The sequence below is a fragment of the Mus pahari genome, chromosome 7 (assembly GCF_900095145.1).
Source record: "Mus pahari chromosome 7, PAHARI_EIJ_v1.1, whole genome shotgun sequence".
NCBI lineage: Eukaryota > Metazoa > Chordata > Mammalia > Rodentia > Muridae > Mus > Mus pahari.
Genome location: NC_034596.1, coordinates 73,615,462 through 73,623,701, shown reverse-complemented (window position 1 = coordinate 73,623,701; position 8,240 = coordinate 73,615,462). Strand labels below are relative to the sequence as shown.

At 33.9% G+C, this 8,240-nt stretch overlaps 1 protein-coding gene and 1 pseudogene across 11 annotated transcripts in view; one reads left to right on the top strand and one right to left on the bottom strand.

Moving 5' to 3' along the window:
* The window catches only part of LOC110324613, a 7,097-nt pseudogene extending 4,868 nt beyond the window's left edge, over positions 1-2,229 (top strand).
* The window catches only part of Gphn (gephyrin), a 418,076-nt gene that overhangs the window by 264,953 nt on the left and 144,883 nt on the right, over positions 1-8,240 (bottom strand). The gene's annotated exons all lie outside the window — the stretch shown is intronic.

Genomic DNA, 8,240 nt, shown 5'->3' with positions numbered 1-8,240 from the left:
AAAAAAAAAAAAAGAATCTGTTCCTTTAAAAGATCCATGGAATTAGAAGCCTTAGTTTAGAGATTCTTCTAGGTGATGTATATAAACTAAAGTAAATGCGAATGCCTTCTAACTGTACATCACTAAAATTTTCAATTATCTTTTCATCATGCTTTTTATGAATAATTTATCATAGGGCGTCATTTATCTTTGCAATTTATCCTATTTAACTTAATTATTTGTTATGTACTATTTAAAAAGCAATTTACATTACTATGTCTGTTTTCACACCTGTAAAGTCTCTTTCATGCTGGAACAGGCCTTAGTATTTATCAGTCTCTACTTTTTAATCTTCTATTCTTGAAACTAATCTAATGTTTTGTTTTAAATATAAACCAGAGTAATTCATAATATATGGCTAACCATATCATAGTTAAAATTCATTAATGAAATGTATTAATCATTTATCAGTTTTTTTATTTGGAATGATCTTTATTTACTATGTATGATCTCTTACAAATAAAAAAAAATCATTGAATAACCTGTTTATCTTTTCTTTGTTGAGATTTAAATAAAAGCATGGTAGCTATGTAGGTCTTTAAGCCCACAACTTACTTGGGAGGCAGAGGCATGCAGATCTCTGAAGTCAAACAAAGCTTAGTAGACAGAGTACTGTGTAAGTTCCTAAATAGTCAGGGCTAACTAGAGAAATCCTGTTTCACAACACTATAAAAAAAACTCCAAAAACAAAAACAAAAACAACCCCCCCAAAACTCTAAAAAACAAAAGTGAGCTGTAGAATTGAGTTATCAAAACTCAAATGGCTAAGAGATATAAACAAAATGCTATTACATATTTAGCTTTAAAGGATACTTCAAAGTCCTATATCACTGTCCTTCATTCATTGGAGCATCATACTTTTAGCAGCATAAGAAGTATAGAAAGATGTAGAATATTTTAAAATATTTATTAATAATGATTGCTTTTAGGTTAAATATATTTGGGTATAATATATTATTTATTTCCTTTTTATTATTTACCAGTTTCATTTCTTTATATTTTATGAGTATTGTAAAAAAAAAAAAGTAAGTAGATTTTAAACAACAAATTGATTAGTCATACTTCATTCTTTTGATAGTCAGTACTTTATCATTTATGTCTTCTTTCCCCTTTATATTTAGAAAGTTCAGGAACAATTTTTTCCCTCAGATATTCCTCTTCCTTTTACCCCCCTTCATGCTGGCCATGAACTTGATATATCTCTAACCCTAGATTTAAATTCGATCTGCCATTGTTGGCTTCCTGAGTACTTCATATTGTAAGCATGGCCACATAACAAGGGGCTTTCAAAGTTTTTACTTTTACAGAGCAAGACCAGAATAACTGTCAACTGAAAAGACTGAACACATTTTGTTGAGTTACTTATTTTATTTTTGCATTTTATTATATGATTGATATTTAACACTGATTTACTTTGGCTCCTTTCACGTTTTTACTGTAACATTTTATTTCTAATTTATTTTCTTTATAATAAAATTTTAAACTTTTTAAAATAGGGAGAGTTGGAGGGCCATTAGTTGGGCATACATAATGTTGCTTCAGCTGGGTGCTTTACTGAGGCCACAGGGCTCTTTGCACCTTTGCTATTCCTTCGGGATGCCCAAAGCAACACACCAGCAGTGCTATACAGATTCCTTCATGATTCTCAGGCACTGCTAAGCACCAGAAAGCTAGCAGGTACTATGAGGAAAGAAACAAAACAAGAAAAGTGGAGGTGGTACTAGAAGAAGAGAAAAAGAAGTATGTGGTGGATAAAGTTCTTAATTGGCCAGTTACCAGGGGCAATGTGGAACATCTTTTAAAATGGAAGGATTTCTCAGATGAGGGTAACACATGGGAGCCAGAAGAGAATCTGAATTGCCCTGAACTTATTGCTGAGTTTTTGCAGTTACAGAAAACAGTTCATTAGACAGATAAATCAGAGAGTGGCAAGCGCAAAACTGATTCTGATTCTGAAGATAAGGGAGAGAAAAGCACACCAAAGAAAATGAAAGAAGAGTGAGAAAGGCCACAAGGCTTTGCCCAGGGGTTTGGAGCCAGAACGGATTATTGGAACTACTGACTCCAGTGAAGAGCTCATGTTCCTGTAAAATGAAAGCCAATGTCAAGGGCCCACAGATTGTCATATCACTCTATGAGGAAAGGGTACCATGGTATTCCTAACCTCCAGAGGATGATGACAGAAAAGACAAAAACCAAACAAACAAGAAACAAAACAAAACAACAAAAACCCCACAACAATTGTACCAGCCCCTGTCATCTGTGACTGTGGGTTTCGAGGGGGAGGGGATGAGTTGTACTTGTCTTTACACAAGTGGTGTAGGTGGCATGAGAAGATGTCCTTTGAAGAACCAGCATAGTTTCTGTGTCCTGTAGCAGCCCACGTGCTTTAAAGTGTTCAAGCTGTATACTTTGCACATTCATTGCACTAGAGGGCAAATGGTTAAGTGTTTCAAGGCAATGCATTTTGGCTTTTACTAAGGAAGCAACAGGCATTCCATGAAGGACAAAACTTTCAGAACTGGGATGTGAGAAAACAAAGAAACTGTCAATTGTAAAAGAGCATCTCTACAACCCACAGTGTTCTTCCCATTAGTATTAACTGCATTTTTACAGCCTAGCATGTGTGTAGTTTTTGGCTATTACTGGTATATTAATTGGATGGGAGGCTTTGCCCAGGGGTTTGGAGCCAGAATGGATTATTGGAACTACTGGGGGGGTAAGAAGGAAGGGAGATGAGTAGAATCATTTTGATTAAAATTTAGGGCCTGATTTTGAAAATGGTGAATCAATAGAAAGAACAGCTACCTAATAAAGTGGTTCTGTCTAGAATATTTTGCCTTTTCAAAAAACATCATTGGCACCATCAATAGACTGTGAGATACTGTTTTTTGTTTTGTTTTTTGTTTTTTTTTTTTTGAAATCTGTGAATACTGAAACCTACAGCCAAGGCGCTCCTAACCTGAGCTCAAAGTGGCTCACAAAGGACAGAGCCAGTTCTGAGTTACCAAAGCTGTCATTTGATGATAGAAACTGACTGGAGAGGGAAATTTTATTGGAGAGTATTTTATATAAATATCAGTTTGTCCATCTAAGCCACTGGTTTAAGTATTGCAGGAAAGAGAAGAGGAGGGCCTCTGCTCTTAGCGTGGAAAATCATGGAACCTCTGTTTGTTTGTTTGGGAAATCATGTAACTTGTTTGTATGTTTGGGTCTGTGGGTTTTTTTTTTTTTTGGCTTTTTGTTTTTGTTTTTGTTTTTCAGGTTGGAACCCTGGAACTGCTTATAGCAAGTTTAGTTACTTACAGTACAAATTCCATTGAGTCAACTCAAGGGTTGAATGACTTCACAAGCTAATCAGGATTAACTTTCATATTAGGGTAGTGGGTCACTTGAGAATACAAAATCTTCATATTAATTTATGTCCAAAATATTTTCTTGAATCATGAGATCCATCAATTTTTAGTATTTAGACCTGCATCTAGAACTACATTATTGTAAATCTTTTTCACCATGTGTTAAGTATGTGAAAAATTTTTAAGTGTAAACTGCATACCATACTGTCAGTTTTGTCTTAATAAAATTATAGGTTAAAAAAAATAAAATAGGCAGAGTATAAAGACAAATAGAAAGATATTTTTAAACTGTCTTCCCCTGGAGAATAATATGCACCTGGAAAAGAAATATAAACTGTTACTGCTTCATGTGATGTGAGTGGAGAGTCTTGGAAATATTTCGTGCAATATATGAGTAAATCTGACAGCTTCTTCAGTGTCCCAACATTAGTATCTCTTGTGCAGTAGCTTTTAGATCAACAACATCCCCAAGAAACTCATATTAAATGTTCCTGGGCTCAGTATCCAATCTTATTGGGTAATCTAAAAACTTGATAGTGTGAATGTTCTATTAAGAGTCACTATTTTCCCCTATTTCTAGAAAAACATGCTAATGTTTATTCTTACATCCCAATATGTTAAGAAAATAAACCTTTCATTTAAAATTGAATAGTAGTCTTTTGAACTTAAGTAAAAAATATGGAATATCAGCATTATCAATATATAAACATATAATATCTCATATTTCTGCACAAGCCCCACTTTTCAAACCTTAGCAAATTATCTATCTATCTATCTATCTATCTATCTATCTATCTATCTATCTATCTATCTATCTGCCTATATACCATCCATCTATCTATCCAGTTAACAACTAGTTTCGCAGTTTGTAAAACAGACAAAAGGAAAAATAAAAGCTTTAAGAACATAATCAGGTAACAACAGTAGCACTAACACTCAAAGATATAAAAAATAAAAAAATATATAAATTTTTCCCCATAGGCTATTTTCTAAAATTTTCTTCCTAAGTAGAAAAGCTGATCAATACTAAAAACTATCATTTTCATTGAGTGCCAAGACTGATGTTTTGAGTTTTAGCTCAGAAACCCACACAGAGTCAGAAGTTGATTCCTACAAGTTATCTTATAACTTTCAAATACATGTGAACATATATACACATAATAATAATAATAATAAATGTAATTTTAAAATCACCATGCTGATTCTTTTAAGACTATAATATTCCAATAGTTTAATTTCTTAAGGGAATAATATAAGAATATGTATTTAACATATTCAATATAAAAGTATTATTATGCAAAAGCACATTAACATAATAGCTGGAAAATTATACACGTAAAGACTTAATTTTATAATTTTACATGATGTGTCGGTATGGGCCCATGCATGGGAGTGCAGTGCAACAGAAGCCACAGAAGAATGCTGATTCCCTTGATTGGGAATTACATGCAGTTGAGAACTGCCAGACTTAGGTGCTAGGGATTGAAATTTGGACTTCTCCTAAAAGTAGTATATACTCTTAACCACTGAGCCATCGCTCCAGCCTCACATTTAACAGATTTTTACCAACTAAATAAAATTAAAATCCTAACAACCATACATACTTACACTAGGGAGAGGCATATTAATTATTCTTTAAATAGCTTAAAGACTTCAGAGTAAAGAACCTGAATCAAAGACCAAAGCAAAACATTTCCCCCGCACACCTATATATAAGATTTTAGACTTCTATGTCAGGAACCTTGGTATAGAATTGGTCTCTCTTTGTGTATCTCTCGTTTAACTCTAATTATATATTTGTATGCATGTCATAATATGACAATACCATAATTCCTGTCTCAAGCTACAGGGTAAAAAGTGAGTGCTGCTTTACTGCATCCTTATCTCCAGGCAAAATACTTAGCAAGGAATAATCCTAGACTTCAAAGAATTAAGTACATCAAATGAGCCATGATTAATAAATACCTGTTGAAAAATAAATATGTAAGTCATGAAGTAAGAAGACATTAATTTAAAAATTAGTCTCTGAAATGAAAATAAAAGAGGCTCTAAGGTAGACCTTTCTTTCAGTGGAAAAAAAAGATAAAACAAAAATTATGCTAGGCAACTGGTGAAAATGCTAAAATTACCTCTTCAATTTGCCATTATATAAAAGTAATACAAAAAGAACAAAAGTTCCTGTGAAGGTTCTATGCCCCAGTATAGGGGAATTGCAGGGCTGGGAATGGGAGTGGGTGGGTTGGGGAGCAGGGGGAGGGGGGGAGGGGATAGGGAATTTTCAGAGGGGAAAGTAGGAAAGGGGATAACATTTGAAATGTAAATAAAATATATAATAAAAAACATGAAAAAAACTTTAAATAAAAAAGTAAAAATTCTATGAAAATAAAACTGTTAATATAATATTTAAATAGTAGTTGGTAATTGCTGCTGCTCTATGAGTAGTACACCATGATGCTTTTATAGCTCACTCTACAGTAAAAATTATGAAAGTTATTAGTTTAAGATTATAATAGGCATTACTTGTAAAAACACTGTAGATAAATTAAATGACATCTAGATTCGGTGAAAAATAGTACCTCTTCCTAAATCATTTTAAGTGAACTCAGCATATATATTTCACATGAAAGAATTGGATTGTTAGTGAAGAAAGTTAACAGAGCACACTTAATAAAACTCTTATACTAGCTAGTATTTTAAATACACTATACATATAATACATTTGCTAAGTAAGATAAGATACTTTACTGACGTTTTTCTCTGATACTCAAAGATTATCTTCTAGACCTAAGAATTCTGAGTGTGTCCTCTTAAAATATTTAATAAATAAATTATATTACTTGAAAAATTTGTTTTAATCTTGGGAATTGAATGCTTTTAGGATCGATCATTCATTAAACCACAAAATATTTACCTATTAACTGTAACTGAAACAGTTTAAGAATTAACTCATTAAAATTAGAAATATGTGTTCAGCAAAGACTTTAAGATAGTAAGAAAGGAGAGTGGAAATACATATGTGAAGTACAAGCATCAGAGGACTTAGGACCAGAACATGTTAGATATACCTGCTAATAAATGAGGACAAGATAGAAAACCTAATATTCAAGAAGAGTATGTACACAGAAATATCACGAATGAAGACATACAAATAGACAAAAAAAAATGTATGGAAAGACTCAATAGGCTTTCTCACTACATTGTTGGAATGCAAAGCAAACTGAAATTCTGTAAAAAGATGTATAGAAGTACAAATTGTACTATTCACCTGAGAAAATTCAGGTTTCAGTAAATATAATTAATTTGCATATTCTTTAATTTGATTATTTTCAGATCTTATTTACTCTGTCAAATAGGTACAGATGTAATGGGAATGCACACACATGTACACCAAAAAACATGATTAAAACTGATTACTGCCAAGATTTTTTCACAATACCATATAGTTGAAAGCAACTGTTTTCGAAATAGAATGATTGCTTAAATTGTTCTATTTTAACGAAAAGACAGCACTCATGTGGATATAGATTTCAAAAGGATAAAGATAATTCGTGGTGCTAGATTTGGGTCATTTTTGGATAAGATAAGGAGTAGAAATTGGTAATGGGTAGAGAAAGTTTTAGTCATGCTCACAATGTTCTGTTCCTTTTATTATTGTTATTCCTTTTCTTTTCATGCATGGTGAGCATATTCCCACTCACTGTCACAATAACCTTCTTTCTTACCTTTTCCCCTCTTTCTGTAATACTCAGGAGTGGTATACCTAGGTCACATGGAAGTTTTATTTTATATGCTTGTTTTTGTTTTGTTTCTGTTGTTTGAGAAAGGGTCTTTCTGTATAGCCCTGGTTGTACTGAAACACATTCTTTAGACAAGGCTAGCCTTGAACTCAGAGATCCAACTGCCTTTGCCTCTAAGTGCTGGAAACCAGCAATGTATAAACGTTCCCAACTGTATCCTTATTAGAATTTGTTGTTTTCTTGCAAGGTTTATTTTAAAAACTTAGAATGTTTGGATGTATACTTGTACATGTGTAGAACATGCATATGTCATAGTGCCTATATAGATGTCCATGGACAAATTTTAGGAAATAGTTCTCTTGTTCTACCATATTGAGGTATGGTCTTTTGTTGTAGAGTGTTGAAGTATGACATCTTTATCAGTTCTAACAGTTTTCTGCTACAGTCTCAGATACTCTTACAGACATAATAAAAACCCATTTGCAAATGAAGATACTTTGAGTTTTTCGTTTCCTATTTATAATCCCTGTGTTTGATATTTTTCTTCCTTCTAGTTTAAATCTGTTGACCCTTGTTTGTGAACCTTCTATTTCAACTATACTTACTCCAGCGTGAATTTGTTTTTTCAAATTATTTATTTTTTCTAAACCAATATTGTCTATTTGTTGGAGTTCAAACACATCAGTTAAAACTCTCTTCTTGAGATATCTGGACCCTTTCCCACCAGAGGAGAGGTGTTCGCCCAGAAGGGTTCTCATTGCCTGAGCTGGTAAGAGAGCCATCTTTGCTCTGGTGCCTTGCCAGGAGAGGATGGCCTGCAGAAGCTACACAGCTTCTGGGAAAGATCCAGTTTCTGGCTCCAGTCATCCAGCACCTTTCCCGCCCAACGAGGGGTGTCCGCCCAGGAGGGGTCTCAAGGCCTGAGCTGGTAGGAGAGCCATTTTTGCTCTGGTGCATTGCCAGGGGAAAGGGCGGCCTGCAGAAGCAACACAGCTGATGGGACAGACTCCCTTTCTGGCTCCAGACATCCAGCACCTTTCCCACCAGAGAAGAGGTGTCCTACTGGGAGGATTCTCCCTGCCTGAGCTGGTAAGAGAGCCATCTTTGC